We start from the raw sequence: 14932 nt of genomic DNA on the forward strand, positions 1-14932 counted from the left end.
GAACTTAAAAAACCTGCACTAGAACTTGGTAACAGCAAAATAACAAACTACTGCCAATAATCACCCAGATAATAATGATCCACAAAAATTTGAGAATAATACTTCAACAGATACTGCCATACCAAATATTCATAATTTCCAAACTACATAGAATAAAATGCTCTAAAATAGAGAGACCAAGTGGAAGAAATCAAAACCATGTGGAAACAAGATAAAAAACATTTTCCCCATTGTCCTCTGGAATCATGCTTAGTTACTGCATTGATCAGATTTCTCTAGTCTTTCAAAGTTGTGTTTCTTTATAAAGGTGTAATTATTGTATAAATTTTTCTGCTCGCTTCACTTTGCATTCACTCATATAATCTTCCCAGGGTTCTCTGAAACCATCCATTTCATCATTTCTTACAATCCAATAATGTTGTATTACATTGATATATCTTAATTTGTTTAGCCATTCCCTGATAGGTAACCCTCTAGTTTCCAATTCTTTACTACTACAAAAAGAGCTGCTAAATTAAAACAACTTTGAGGTACCACAACACATCTAGCTGATTGGCTAACATGACAAAACAGGAAAATGATAAATGTTGGAGAAGACATGCATTGTTGGTGTAGTTGTAAACTGATCCAATAATTCTGGAGAGCAATTTGGAACTATGCCCAAAGGGCTATAAAACTGTGCATACCCTTGGACCCAGCAATCCCACTTCTAGGTCAATATCCCCAAGAGATCACAAAAATGTGAAAAGGGCCCACGTGTACAGAAACATGTGTAGCTGCTCTTTTTGTGGTGGCCAAGAATTGGAAATTGAGGAGATGCCATCAAATGGGGAATGGCTGAATAAGTTGTGGTATATGAATGTAATGGAATACTACTGTTCCGTAAGAAATGATGAGCAGGAGGACTTCAGAAAAACCTTGGAAGACTTGCATGAAATGATGCTGAGTGATGTGAGCAGAACCGAAGAACACTGTACACAGTAATAGCAACATTGTGTGATGACCAACTTTGTTAGACTTAGATCTTCTGAGCAAAGCAATGATCTCAGATAATTCCAAAAGGTGCATGATGGAAAATGCTATCCAGATACAGAGAAAGCACTATGGAATCTGAATGCAGATCGAAGAATACTATTTTCTCTTTTTTTTGTTGTTGGTTTTTTTATTCTTTTGTCTTGATTCTTTTTTCACATGACCAATGTGAAAATATGTTTAATATGGTCATACATGTATAGCCTATACCAGATTGCAAGCTGTCTAGGGGAGGAGGGATTGGAAGAAGGGGAAAAAATTTAGGACTCAAAATCTTACAAAAGCAAATGCTGAAAACTAAAATTAATTTTTTAAAAATTTTTAAATTTTAAATAGATGTTTTTATACATGTGGATCCTTTTTTTTTCTTTCTTTCTTTGATCTTTATGGGGCATAAGCCAAGTAAGTTGGTATCATTTACACACAGTTTAGTCACTTTGGGGACATAGCTTCCAATTGCTTTCTGGAATGACTAGACTGATTTATAGCTTTACCTACTTCCGTACTATCCTTCCAACAGTCATTTTTCTCTTTTGTCATCTTTGCCGATCTGAAAGGTGTAAGATGGAACATTAGAGTGGTTTAAATTTGCATTTCTCTAGTTATAGGTGATTTGGCGTATTTTTTCCCTATGTTAATAACTTGGAATTCCTCCTCTGAAAACTGTCTGTAGCCTCTGACCATTTATCTGTTAAGGAATAGCTCTCTTGTTCTTATAAATTTGAATTAGTTCTTCATATATCTCCAATGCTTTTTCCACTATGTCACAAGCATCTTGATTTCATAATTTCATCTTATGTTAAAGCTCATAAATATGATGGCAGTCTGGGGATATTTTCTGATTATAAAGATATGAAGCAGAATGATGGCATTAAAAACAGAAATAAGAAATAAACACTATATATAATCCACTGGTGATTGACTAGAACTGGGAGGTGAGGGAAAAGTAAAAGATGACAAAGGTTTCAAATCTGAGTGACTGGGAAAATAACAGTGTCACTGATACAGAGAAATGAGGATTAAAAGAACCAAGTTCCACCTTAATTTTGGAGGATGGGAGTGAGAGGAGAGATAATACGTTTAAACTCATTTAATTTCAGGTGTTAGCAGGATCTGGCTAAGAAATGTCAACTATGAAATTGAGACTTGAAGTTCAAAAGATACCAACAACTAACTATAGATTAAGCATCTTCCAAGAAGTGACAATTGAAGGCACAAGAATAGATTATTCTCTGTACTTTCAAAATAAAAACCAAATCTTTATCATTCCACAATAAATTCAAAATGGACAGGTGACCCAAATATTAAAGATCTTGCCATAAAAAAATTAGAAGAGAATCAGATCAACTATCTTTCAGAGTTATGATGACTTCTTAATCAAATAAGCAATAGAGAAAATAACAAAAGATAAAATAGAAATTTTGAGTATATGAAGTTGAAAAGCTTTTACACAAATTAATGCAGAAGAGATCAATTGAGGAAAAAATCTTTCTATCAAATAATAGATATAGCTTTGATATCCAAGCTACATAAAGCAAGAAATATATGATAAAATGCCACTCCAATAGTAATAAGGGGAAGGTAGGTGGGGCAGGTAGTTGGGGCAGTGGAAAGAGTCCTGGAGTCAGGAGGACCTGAGTTCAAATTCAGCCTCAGACACATAACACTTACTAGCTGCATGACCCTGGACAAGTCACTTAACCCCATTGCCTAACAAGAACAACAACAACAAAATAGTAATCAGAAAGTATGAACAGTTCTCAAAATCTGAATGGCAAATTAATAACAGCCGTATAAAAGACTGCTCTAAGTCACTAATAAGATACACTGAAATCAAAATAAGTCTGAGGTTTCACCTCACACCCAGCAAATCAGCAAAAATGATAAACGGCAGGAATACTCAGTGTTGGAGGGGTTGCAGTGAAGCATACTAATCTGCTGTTGGAGGAGGAGCCATGAATTAGTGGAATATTCAGGAAAACCAATTGGAGTTATGTAAACAAAGTGATTAAAATATCCATAGCCTTTAACTCAGAGATGACACTGCTAGACATCTATCTCAAGGTAAGCAATGACAAAAAGAAAGCATCTATATAGACCAACAGCAGCACTTTTTGTGCTAGCAAATGACTGGAAACAAAGTAGCTGCCTATCCACTGGGAACTGACTAAACAAATTGGGCACATGAATGTAACGGAATGGTACAGTGCTGTAGGAATGACAAATATGATGAATACAGAAGATCAACAAAAAGACTGATATGAACTCATGCAAGCTTGGTGAAATAAGTATAGCCAGAAAAACAACATATATAATAAAACAATCTAAGTGAAAGGAACAACAACCTCAACAGTCAAAACTGAATGCTGTTAAACTATAAAGGTCAAGTTTGGCCTCTAAGAAGAGATATGAAAAAAAAACATCTCTCCCCCTCCCTTACTCTTCTGCAAAAGTGGGGGTCCAGAGGGCAGCTAGGTGGCACAGTGGATAAAGTACCAGCCCTGAAGTCAAGACGACCTGAGTTCAAATCCTGCCTCATACCAAACACTTGATACTTACTAGCTGTGTGACCCTGGGCAAGTCACTTAACCCCAATTGACCAAAAAAAAAAAAAAAAAAAAGTGGGGGTCCACTTGCATGGAACTTTCATATATCATCAGTTTTTTTTGAATGTTAATTGGTTTTGCTGATTTTTTTTTCTTTTCTTCCTCTTTAAAAAAAAATCCTTTGCTCTATCCTTAAGCATCTCTGGGAAAGCTTAGGAGAGACACACAGGGAATTTAAGTGATCTAAAAGCAAAAGACATAGATAAAAATCTATTTTTTTTAAAAGGGAGGGTACCAGAGATAATCTTTTAATTGCTAAAGAGGCAAGCATGTATCAACAACATAAGCATTCTTCAATCATTCCTTCAAAATGGAGTTAAATGCCTATTTTTTTCAATAATTCAATTAACCAAACATTTACTAAGTGTCTATTACATGCAAATTATAGAGGTAGCTGGAGTACTGATCAATGTTGGACTTGGAATTAGGAAGCTCAGAACTCAAATCCAGTTTCTGACACTTAACAGCTATATGACCTTAGGCAAATTACTTAATCATCCTCTTCAAACAACTATGAGAAACTTATCTACTAAATTATCAATAGACCAACAGAGACATTACAGATCCTTTACAAGGAAGACATACAACTACACAAAGGAAAGAGACCTTCCCACCCTAAAGGATTTTTTTTTTTTACAAGCTGGCTGTTTTCTGATGAAATTTCAGAGAAATTTACTTCTATATTTCAAGAATCGTAACTGTAGGTACTCGAGTCAACAGATATTTTATTAAAGTCTTCATCTGATGACTTGATTGAAAAATAAGTCATCATCAAGTGGCCAACCGTCTAGACAGAAGCCTCTCTCAACTTAGAGAGATTGGTCCTCAGGCAACGAACATGTGAAGTTATAGCTACCAGTCAGTACTCAAAGCTATTTTTGTTTTATAGAACCTTCTAGGGTTTATGCTCTCATAGCGTATTCAGGCTCATTTTCGTGCTGCCATGAAGCATTACAGTAGAATCCTAAGCACAAATAAATGTGAAATGCAGTGTGGTATAGTGGGATAGTGAGGAACCTGGAAGTTAGACCTGGGGTCAAATCCTGCCTAGACATTTACTGGCTGAGTGACCCTGAGACAAGTCACACCCTCCCTGAGCCTCATGAGGGGATCACACCCAATAACCTCTAAAGTCCCTACCAACTCTAAATCCATGACTGTATGATGCTAAATTGATGGAAGTTACTTTAAACACCCACTCACACTGAAAAATAATCCAGCTTTTAAAAGCAACTGTTCTTTTTCTAAGTTTTGCAAGTGTTTTCTTCTTTCCAATAATTCATTATAACTGAGTAAGCAAAAAAATTTTATTTTTCTTTTTCAGGATATTAATTAGGAGGAAAAAGTTGAAGACAATTAGCAATAATGCCCAATATTTGAACAAAGTGAGTTGTTTCAATTAAATCTCCACACAAATCATCTTAATTCTACCATACTAAAACAGACAAAAATATACATTGTTGTAGTCAAGTCTGCATCTTAAACTAAATAATTATAAATACAAATATTTCAAATGGATTTGACTAGATTTCATGAAATTTGATTTTCAGGAAGTAATAATAATAGTTCACTCTTACACAATGCTTTTAAGAGTTTTACATACAAGTTACAAATGTTATTGTCTTATGAGGGAAAAAATGATTCAATTATCTTAAAACAAAAGATACACTGTCTATAACTAAGTAAAACAATCTCTTCTTCCATGTTGACTGACATGCAAATTGTATCTTAACTCCTTAGTGAGTTGTTCACAGAACCAATACCTATTGAAGAACTGAAGTACTGAAAGACATATCCCAAAACTATAGGCTTATTACCTTAGTTGTTAATAAAACAATTTTATAGATCTATTTTTCTTGGTGATGATTCTTCTATCAATATAGGTGGAAAAAATATTTCCCAAGTAACCATGATTAATTGGTTTAATAAGGGGTAGTTGTCCTCAGAATAACTTCACCAATATATACTTCAATTTACTGTAATATATAAATAACCAAATTAATTTTTCTGAAATAGGTGCAAAATTAATCTGAAAAATTAAATAGATTATTTTACCTGGGTTGTAAAGAATAGCAGGAAGTTAACTCGTATAGGGAAAAATATTAAATTTAACCCTCCCCCCATCTAATTAGTTATTTCTATTATGACTGTAATTTTTTTCTTTTTTTTTAATTAATTTATTTTGATTTATCAACAATCACTTACATAAGCTTTTGAGTTTCAAATTTTTCTCCTCCTTCCTCCCCAAGACAGCACGCAATCTGATATAGGCTATACATATACATTCCTCTTAAACATATTTTCACATTAGTCACGTTGTAAGGAAGAACTGGAATCAATAGGAGGAACCACCAAAAAGAGGAAACAAAAGACAACAGAAGAAAAAAAATAGCAAATACTGTGTTTCGATCTGCCTTCAAATTCCATAGTTCTTTCTTCTTTGTGGATAGCATTTTCCATCATGAGACCTTTGGAGACGTTGTAGATCCTTGTATTGCGGGAAGGGTTAAGTTTATCAATATTAGTCATTGCACAACGTGGCTGTTACTGTGTACAACATTCTCCCGGTTCTGCTCACTTCACTCAGCATCAGACCAGACAAGTCTTTCCAGGTTTTTCTGAAGTCTACCTGCTCATCATTTTTTATAGCACAACAATATTCCATTACATCCATATACCACAACTTGTTCAGCCATTCCCCAATTGACGGGCATCCCCTCAATTTCCAATTCTTGGCCACCACAAAAAAGAGCTGCTATAAATATTTTTGTACATGTGGGTCCTTTTCTCATTTGTATGGTCTCTTTGGAATACAACCCTAGAAGTGGTATTGCTGGGTCAAAGGGTATGCACATTTTTATAGCCCTTTGGGCACAGTTCCAAATTGCTCTCCAAAATGTTTGGATCAGTTCACAACTCCACCAACAATGCTAATGCATAGTGTTCCAATTTTCCCACATCTTCTCCAACATTTATCATTTTCCTGTTTTGTCATGTTGGTCAATCTACAGGTGTGATGTGGTACCTCAGAGTTATTTTGATGTGCATTTCTCTAATCAATAGTGATTTAGAGCATTTTTTCATATGACTATAGATGGCTTTAATTTCTTCATCTTAGAACTGTTTGTTCATATCTTTTGACCATTTATCAGTTGAGAATGACTTGTATTCTTGTAAATTTGACTTAATTCTCTATATATTTTAGAAATGAGGCCCTTATCAGAGACACTGATTGTAATTCCTTCTAATCTTGGTTGCATTGGCTTTGTTTGTGAAAAACTTTTCAATTTAATACAATCAAAATTATCCATTTTATATTTCATAATGTTATCCATCTCCTGTTTGGTAATGAATTCTTCTGTTCTCCATAAATCTGATAGGTAAACTATTCCATGCTCTCCCAGTTTGCTTATAGTATCAGCCTTTATATCTAAATCATGAACCCATTTTGAAATTACTGTAATTTTTAAGTGGTACAATTAAATTTATTTACTCTACTTGAGACCATGGGGTGAACTATAACTAAATGATCTGAAACATCCAGTTATAAGATTCCTGTGTTCTCATGCTTGATCAAAGCAGGGCTGCCATAATTATTAGTTTAGCACTGCCCTAAACCAATATAGTTTACAAGTATCAACCTTTCCGATCAAAGCAGGATAAACAGCAACTACTCAGAAAATTTAACCAATAACATACTTATCTAATCTCTTTTTTCTGGAAAATTCATGACAGGAAGGACTGTTCATATCTGTACTTCACTTAGTACACACTGTAGGTGCATAATTGTTTATTAGTAATAATCATCTTAAATTCCCAGAAAGCTGGTGCCAGATAGCAATCTCATTCCCTAGATGACATAAGCAGGATTTGAAAGAGAGAAAAAGAGTTTAACTGCCAGTTCTGCCTTGGGTCAATTACACTCCTAGCCCAAAAAATTTCATCAAATTTCAGAGCAAAGTGGCATAACTGCAAAGAGCTAAGGAGTGGGGAGAGTCCAGGGAGACAGGTTAGCATATGACAGAAGACTATCATTCTTTTCTTATTACAGAATTTAGAATCTTGTTTAGGGACTTGTTTCTTTTTGGGTTTGTTTTTTTTTAAGGAGGCAATTGAGGCTAAGTGACTTGCCCAGGGCCACACAGCTAATAATGTCTGAGGTCAGATTTAAACTCAGGTCTTCCTGACTCCAGGGCCAGTGCTTCATTCATTTTACCACCTAGCTGCCCTAGGAACTCGTTTCTTAACTTACATTATGTCTTTCCCCAATGTTATAGTATATCTTCTTCATTTGAAAAATGGATAAAATATTTTTTCAACCTTATGACAGAGGCATTATTCATAAAGAACTTAAAAAAAATCTTGGGAAAGATAATCTTAGATGTGGAACATCAGTAATCACTAGTGTGTTTCCATAAATAAATTTTTTTCTACAGGTAATTTCCTCAGATCTATTTCAACAAACTGTCCTGTTCACATGACCACAGTATCATATGTTGAGAGAGCCAGAATGGATCTTGAACATCATTATTTAACCCAGTCCTCTCCTTGTACAGATGAGCAGACTCAGGCCCAAAGAGGTGGGGTAACCTGCCCCAGGCCACACAGCCAGTCAATGGTACAATGAAACTAGTGCCCAATTCTCCTTCCTCCCAAATCCAGGTCTCTCTTCACCACATCATGCTGCCTCCCCAAGCAGAATTTCAAAATTTATCAATGAATTACTGCCATCCTAATGCATGGGTGATTTTCTGACCTGGAGCAAAAAGCTACACGCCAATGTTGTATATTAAAATATAATACTGTTTTATTGTGTCTTGTTTTGAAAGTTAAACATGGGAATCATTTTACTTGTTAATATTTAACATACATAAAAGAACATTCCATCCTCACTCAGCACATACATGATCATAAAAGCACCTATAATCTATAGGACTCTCCCTTCCAAACAGTAACACAATTTCTAAACCTGAGACAGAAACATTTTCAGCTTTTAAAGTCTGCTTTATAATCTGAAGCTTACAGCTAAACTGGCTTTCTATTTCTACAGATGGATAAATAAAAACAGATATATACTTTTGGAAGTAGAGATTAATCTGAAAAATTCAGCCCAGTTTTTGACTATTTCCAGGGAAAAGGGAGTGGCCTTTTCTCTTTCTCATGAATTTCGAACTCCTCTGTCCGGCACTTAAAAGCCCCTTTAAAATCTGGCTTCAAATCACTTTTCCAGGCTCATTATACGTAATTCCTGTCCATGTACTCTACAATTCAGACAAACTGGCTTTATTGCTGTTCCTCACACATGACATTCTAGCTCCTGTCTAAATGCTTTTGCACTAGCTGCCCCTTACTCCTAGAAGGCACCCTCTCCTCACCTCTTGGAACCCTCTGTGCTTTTTAAAACTAGCTCAGCTGTCATCTCCTACATGATGCCTTTTCCTCATCATCCCAGTTGCCAGTACTTTCTCTCCAAACTACCTTGTAATTACTATCTACATACCTTACATATACTATTAAGTACACATGTTGCTTCCAGAGAATGTAAGCAGCTTGAAAGCAGGAACTTGTTTCATTTCTGTCTGTCTCACTAGACAAAGTACCAGTTACTAGTAAGTGCTTAATAAACACTTGTAGGTTGTCAGGTCTGAAGCACAATGTTACCAGTAAGTCTAGCAGTTTATCACCTTTCCTTTAGAAATTTATGTTCATATGAGAAAAAACAAAAATGTTCTTTGATCTTCTTTTATTCTCTATTCATGAATAATTTGGGAAACTTAAGAAAATTAAGCCACACTTTCACCTGGCTATATATTCTTGGCCTCGACATAATCTAAGCATTTTTGTGTCCCTTAACTAACTTTCACATGTGTGATTGCTTACTTGTAACTCAATATTTCACTCCAAAGTAACTTATTTTTCAAATGATTACAAGGTGTAGCCAGAAAATGTGATTATCAGGGGAGTACAAAAATGAACAACTCAAAAGGAGTCTGAACAATTCCTGATTCTTCACTATCTTCTGCCTTCTTGCCTTAAAATACTGAATTTAATTTTTATTCCTATTTTTTAAACCTTTTCCTCCTCCTTCTATTTCAATCATACAAAAGTAGACATAAAATCTGTAGTTATGTAAACTCCCCCTTGTGGTCCCTATGTCCTGATCAAAAATTTTCAAAAAGGACAGACCTTCTTTGAAAAGAAAAAAAATTATGAAAAACAATTTTTCATCCTCAATTGCTTTTATTCTAAATGATCACAAAATACAACAGACGAATAAGGTTTGAGTTAAAAAAAAAACACCTGAAAATTAAAAGCCTATGTGTATTGTGCAATAGGTTGCAAATCAATTTGAGTAAAATCCTTTTATAATCAACTAGAAGAATAAGTTTAAATTTTTCTGTGGTACTGGAATTTTATCAAATCAAACACTACTTTAAATAAGCAGCCTATCCCTGGGGCCTGGCAATAAAAAGACAAGTTATGATGTTATAAACTATATAGCCTACATCATTTGGGCAGGTCTGGTCTTACACTTCTAGAAAATTTTTTAAATTGTTCTATCTAGAAATGACACTGACCTTAAATATGAGGAAGGACTCATTAACACTTCATGTTCTTATAAATAAACAATTTACAAATCAATGACCTCTCCTCATAAAAAATTTAATTGTCCTTATACTTTAATAAATATGATGTCTGGAAAAATAATTTCAGCACAGGATTGATATGTCTTTAGGACATGAAATTCAGATATAGAATAACTAAATCAACTGAACACTAGACTTAAGAATTTTTGGCCTGCTACTATTTATACTATTCAATTTAGATATATACTAAAAACTTATCACAACATAAGAAAGCGAAACATATGCAATATTACAAATGTAAAATTCACTTATAAGTTAGATTATAAAGTTTATACAATTTCTCAAGTATTATAAACTCAAAGGATTAAATTATTTCCTGGATAAATGATTTAACAGAGGTTGTTATGTGTAAGTAGTTTAGTAAGTAATAAAGGTACTTCCTTTTTAGAAATAATGAAATTTATGTTGAAGGGACATATAGTAAGCATTCAACATGTATGTTGCAATTAAACAACCTGGGTGGGCCTCAGTTTCCCCATCAGCAAAATTAGAGGATTAATAGCCACTATGGTCCCTTCAAACTCTAAAACTGTAATTATATTATTCTAATTTACCAACAAGGCAGCTCCTGGAGATACAAAGATAAATAAGAAAGGCATGATTCCTGCTATTAAAAAGTTATCTAGCAGACAATATCATTTGGTTTTTATCCTTTATTTAGCATCTCCAATATAAGTTCTTATTTTCTAGCACATACTTCTATCTTCAGAGGCAACATATTGTAATAGAATTTGAGAAGTTTTGAGTCTTCAAGTGCCACCTCTGAAATATACTGCCTATATGACCCTTAACCTCTCTGTGTTATGGGCAACTTTCTTAATACTATCCAATGCAAAGCTATATGCACTGATTGACAGAATTTCCTTAAGAGTTCTTATACAGATGTAATGAAAGTTCCAGACCAATAACAATTCATAAAAAGGTAGAGTCAAATTCAAAAGAAATACTGGCTAAGAAATTGATTTATTTAAAACTAGAAATGTATATAGAGTATGTGATGTTAAAATAATTCAATATGCACTTGATTTTGTATCTGATATGTGATTAAAATTGTATACAATGTATTAACAAGGTGGGAAAAAATCAAGAAAATTAAAACTGGATTTAAAAATTTAGATTTTTAAAAAATAAATAGGCCTTTGAAATTAAAATAAGTTTGAATTTTTTAAATTTATATAGCAATAGTTTTAATAAGTGGGAGTTTGAAGCATCATGAAATAAAGGTTATATTCTAATTATGTAATGTACTATGATAACAGTGATATAAACTTTTTAGAAAAGTTTTACAAATGGAAAACAGTAAGTCATGTACAATATTAATGGCCTAATCTGATGGAGTTCCCAGAGGTTCCTAATGGATTATTTAGAAAGATCAAAAAGCAGTCTATGAATGAATGGAAAGGGGACAAAGAATGAATTAGCGCACACATAGCCACATTATTTTGAGTTTCTCATACTGACCTGGGTGAAGTAGTACGCTTATTTTTTTAATCTCTAATGTATAAAAGGAAGAATTCAAATAGAGATATACTCAGGCTTTTTCTAATGACTGATTTTCTGGGTAAAAGAACAGAATCAGAACAGAGAAGCTTAGTGTTTAAATAAGAAAAACTTGGAAATGTATATTTATTTGTAATGATTGTCCACAAGGATCCTTCAAATACTCTACTAAAACTATCTCATTACTTTATTAAATGGTTACTTTAAATTCAAAAGAAAAAATTAAATCCTCATTCAGTGGTGTGACAGCTTACAATTTAAACTAAAAAAGATCAAAATTAAAAACTTTCAAAAGTGTCCTTTCTAAAATTGAAACTTACAGCTGAGCTATAAAGAACAAATATTATGTTAAACAAGGCAGTTTTAAGAAATGTGAATACCTTCAAGTCTCCTTGACAAGTAATTTAAATAAAATTCACCCTACTACACGTCAAAGATTTTTTAACCTCTTACTATCTCCATGTATAAACTTAATTTTTCACACATACATATATATGATATTCTACACTGTTGAACAAGACAAAATAATAGACCATAGATTGGAAACAATAACTTGTTTCTCATTAACATACTATCATTTCCTAGATACTTTGTCCTACCCTACCTCCACTCCCTTCTGTGCCCTACAACTCTTAAAAACAACTACACTGGTTTCATTGTAATAATCCAAGTCAAAAGGTTTTAAAAAAAAAAAGTCTAAGTACTATATTACTTCAAGAACTACTTTTTGAAAGCCAACCAAAATAAGAATTCTTCTTGTAAAGAAGGCTAATCAAATAAAGTGCAGGGAGGATGAGTACTTCAATGCCAATAATCTGAACATTATGAAAACTCAAAACCGAGAAAGAAATCCAAAGTCCAGCTGAAAAACATGAAACAATTCAACTAGAAGTTAAATACTTTCTATTATGGTAAAATCACAAAATACACATAGAAACTTGTCACAAACTCAAAATAATTTCCCACAGTATTTCCTCAAGTCAATCTTCAAGTAATAAAATTAGTTACTACCACTCTCCTAAGAAAGGCTATCTTACAGTCTTAAGGAGACCTCCCAACTAAATATTTCCTTATCTCTATGCCAAAATGTTCCCTGATCAGATCTATTTGTACAACAGGACAGAACTAGAATCTTGACCCACACTTAAGAATACTTCCACTTTTAGTCCTATGTATGGTTTCCAAAAACTGTATCATACCACACTTCATTCAGGGTACTAAAAAACTAAATTGTCATTACCCAATTAAAAGGAGGTAATTTGTACAATTCTATTTCAAATTGTCTAACATTAGAACATCTTTAAGTGGTATGTTGTTTTAGGATTAAAGCCATCTTTAAACTACTACTTTAATATAGTAAAAAGAAATCAGTCTAGTCATGACATTTCCTCTATTACAAAGAATGAAAAATTCTCTCATATACCATTAGGGTACTAAAAATCATTAGTGCAGTACTTTTCAACATCATTTTAATATGCAAACAACACTGATTTTTCCATCCAGTTATAACATGGTGGTAGATTTTACGACAAGTGAAATAATAATTAAGAAGGCTACACTGCGTACCTCACATTCTATGGAAATTCTAAACCAAAAGAGATCCTTGGGAAGGCTAGGGAGACAAAAGAGAGACAAGGAGCAGATGTTAAGACTAGCAAGTAATAGCCCAAAGCTCTGGCTAACTTCAAGAAAATTACTCGTGAACACTGACACAGTCCAAGACATCAATGAAGGTGAGGAAATCCAAAATTATAGTTGAAACTAGAACCAACATATTTCCCAGTTCCAGCTAAAGTTCCCAACTTTCTGTCTCTCAAGTGCATTTAAACAGGAAAGTGGGGTTTTCTTTTCCAGCTACGGGAAAACAGATAAACTCTTACACTCGAACTTCACACACGGTTACCTCTCGTAGTTTTGATCCGATAAGATCCTTCCCCCAGCCTCTGACTGAACAGACAACAGCGCTGGACATTGGTCATTCAGATGAGGCAAATTCCTGCAACGGGTGGAAGAGAAGAAAGACGCTTGGAATCGTGATCTGTCAGAAACCGAATGAGAGAAAAAAACTAAACGCAGAAAGAACAAAAAACCAGAGCAACCTGTCTTTGCTTCTCTTGGGGAAAAAAATAGGGGTGCAGGGGAGGAAGCGGTGGGAAGAAAAAGATAGAATCTCCCCATGTGTGTTAAACTCTTCTCCCCTCCCCCCAAAAAAACACCTTTGGGAAGGCAACACGGGGAGCAAATCTTATGGACACGGAGATGCATGGATGGGGTCTGGGGAGGGCACTCTACGAAAGCTTCCCAAGCTGCTGGGCAGAGCCAGGGGTCCCCTGGGAGGGATGGGTCCCTGCCTCCTCCGGGCCCGCCAGGGTCACCGAGGCGCGAGGCACAGGGGAGGGCACGCGCGCGCGCGAGCGCACACACACACACACACACACACACACAAGGTATACATACACACACAGACACGAGGTAGATATACATACATACACATACATACACACACACACACACTCACACTCACACGCGGTAGGAAAAGCTCACAGGCGGCGCGCCCAGCCCAGCTCACCTCACCTCACCTCCCTGCCCCGGCCCCACACTACACGACTCGCTTCCCTCCCCAGGGGCAGCCCGGGGGGGAAGGCGGGATGGGGCGGGGGAGTAAGGAGGGGGTGGCGGGACCTGATCCCGATCCCAAGCCTCCGCCACGGCCGCGGCCGCTGCCGCCTCCTCCTCCTCCTCCTCCTCCTCTTCCTCCTCCTCCCTCAGGCCCCATCCCCACAGTCGCTGCCCCGGCCGCGCTACCTGCAGCTGCGCTTGTTCTTTCTCGCTAGCCCGCTCGCCCCCGTGCCCAACCGCTAGCCCGCGCGCCGGTGCGCCGCCGCCGTTGACTGGCAGAGCCCGAGAGCCGGCCGGAGTCCCCCACCCCTCCCACCTCCTCCACCCACTCTCCCCCCTCCACACACAAGGACTCACACACACATACACACACACACATACCCAGGGCAGCGCGGAGCGATGCCCCGCCCCCGCCAGCCGCAGGACCGGCCTCCCATAGGTCCCCTAAGCTGTCAGTCCCCTCCCGAAAGGCGCGCGGGCCACCGCCCCGCCTCTTCCGATTGGCCGCCCGCGCGCGGCCGATGCAAA

General features: G+C 36.1%; 1 protein-coding gene across 4 annotated transcripts in view; it reads right to left on the minus strand.

The window, feature by feature from the left end:
- The window catches only part of FKBP5 (FKBP prolyl isomerase 5), a 178017-nt gene extending 163346 nt beyond the window's left edge, over positions 1-14671 (minus strand). For 2 of the 4 annotated variants that reach the window (XM_027876214.1, XM_027876216.1), the window contains exons 1-2: positions 14591-14671; positions 13689-13781 (exon numbers count right to left, since the gene is read on the minus strand). The gene's annotated coding sequence lies outside the window, so the exon portion shown is untranslated. Of the gene's footprint in view, positions 1-13688; positions 13824-14354; positions 14419-14590 lie in introns of those variants that run through there. The other 2 variants (XM_027876215.1, XM_027876217.1) reach the window with 2 other exon arrangements.
- Between the last annotated feature and the right edge of the window lie 261 nt (positions 14672-14932).

This window comes from Vombatus ursinus, unplaced genomic scaffold (genome assembly GCF_900497805.2).
Source record: "Vombatus ursinus unplaced genomic scaffold, bare-nosed wombat genome assembly UNPS02014811.1, whole genome shotgun sequence".
NCBI classification, from domain to species: domain Eukaryota; kingdom Metazoa; phylum Chordata; class Mammalia; order Diprotodontia; family Vombatidae; genus Vombatus; species Vombatus ursinus.